Source organism: Cygnus atratus, chromosome Z (genome assembly GCF_013377495.2).
Source record: "Cygnus atratus isolate AKBS03 ecotype Queensland, Australia chromosome Z, CAtr_DNAZoo_HiC_assembly, whole genome shotgun sequence".
Lineage (NCBI taxonomy): Eukaryota > Metazoa > Chordata > Aves > Anseriformes > Anatidae > Cygnus > Cygnus atratus.
In genome coordinates, this window is record NC_066396.1 from 26,414,661 (window position 1) to 26,416,566 (window position 1,906).

A 1,906-nucleotide genomic window follows, 5' to 3' on the forward strand; every position below is an offset into this window, starting at 1 on the left:
AACAAGTCATGTATTTACAACACAAAATGTAGTAGTGTTCTCGAGGCAGCTGTACTTTATATGGAGGGAGAGGGGGGCAGCAGTACAATGCAATAGAAAATTAAAGTATTGTGTCCATGTTATTAACATGCAGTAAAGGGTAAAGCAACAAGAACTGCAGGCTTTTCTATTTTGACAACGTCCTCTCTCCAAGCAAATGACTACCTGGCTTGTAACCTTCTTTTAGTTTTGAATCACTTGACTGCACAAGTGAAAATGACAGTAAGTTACTAAGCCCAGACTAGAGCAATATGTTAAGCTAACAAAATAACCTGTAAGACCAGAAAACTAAGGTGTACTTAAAGTATTGTTTCTCTTAGATGGTGTAAGAGAAATCCCAAACCTAGTACAAAAACATCAAACTTGACTTCCTGGCTTGAGTTCCAGATGGAAATGGTGTTATGGTCATGAAGATGATTATGGGATTGGAGTATCCCTCATATATGAGGCTGAGAGAGCTGCAATTGTTTAACCTAGAGAAGAGAATGCTTGGGGTGGAGGGAGCAGGCATCTTACCCTTGTGTACAAATACCTGGCAGGAGGGCATAAAGAAGAGGGAAATAGATTCTTAGTGTGTCCAGTACCAGGATGAGAAGCAGCGGCTACAAACTAGAATACAGAAAATTCTATTTAAACTTTAAACTTTTCTTAAACTGGAAGAGTGGTCAAACACTGGATCAAGCTGCCTAGAGAGCTTGAGTCTCCATCCCTAGAGACAGTAAAAACTTGACTGGACACAGTCCTCAGACACCTGCTGTAGTTGACTCTGCTTTAAGCAGGGGAGTTAGACTAGGCAATCTCAAGAGGTCCCTTCCAACCTTAACTACTGTGTGATTCTACCATCTGCTATTCAGTCATTCTATCATTCTGCTATTCTCCCTTTCCCTGTGGCCTGTTGCATGTACGATAGGTGCAGACAGCCACCTTTGGTCTTAAACTTCCCTCTGTGTTCAAAAACAAACCCCAAACTATCCACATTTGGGCTTCTGAAATATCTTAAGAGCTCTGTTTGAAAGTTTTCCTCTTACAGTGCTGGGGGAATAAGATGGTCTTCATAAATCAGAAAAAAAGTTTATAAGGACTTGACTTTGTGTTTGGGTTTAAAAGCTCCTTTGCTTTGAAGTGAAGTACTGTTTAGGAGTAGGACTATAAAATGCTGTGTGTCTGTAGTGAAAGATGGTACTTAATTTACCACCAGACTCTTGACTAGAAGATGGCTGATGCAGTAGACAGCATCAGAGGAAGTCAGTGTAAAAGCAGCTTGTTTCCTGTATTTTGAGGATGGAAGCTAAATATACCTTGATCAGTTGATGCTTGTGACTTTAAATCACCCATGATAGCTACAAGGAGCTGCAATATCAGTGTTATCACGCTGTTCTCAAATATCACATTATCTTGAAAACCCTACAACTTCTTGAATTTTACCTTATGAAACTGTTAATCTCTTGCCTGCCTGCTTTACAGTCATTATCCTTTCCACAAACACAGTCAGGTATGCAAAGGGAAGAAATAATGGAGGTAATAAGAAAAAAGTCATTGCCCTTCTAGTAAACTTCCCACACCCCCACAATGCAGATGTGATCCGACCCCATCCTTCTGTAGGGGCAAGTACCAAACTAGAGTGCTCAATTTCTGATGTCCGTCTGCAGTAAGTCTGCATCCTTCCACCACTACTACTTTCCCAGAAGCTGAGCGCAAGTCCGCATGCTCCTCTGTAACTTTAGCTTTACAGTAGGCCATCATGGGAGATAATGGCTTTATTTCCTATTGATAGGAATGTGAGCTAAAAATTTATAGAATATTATCTAAGCCAGGCAACTGCTACTGTAGAGTTGACAAGATTTAGTTCAAATCCACACCATGTCAG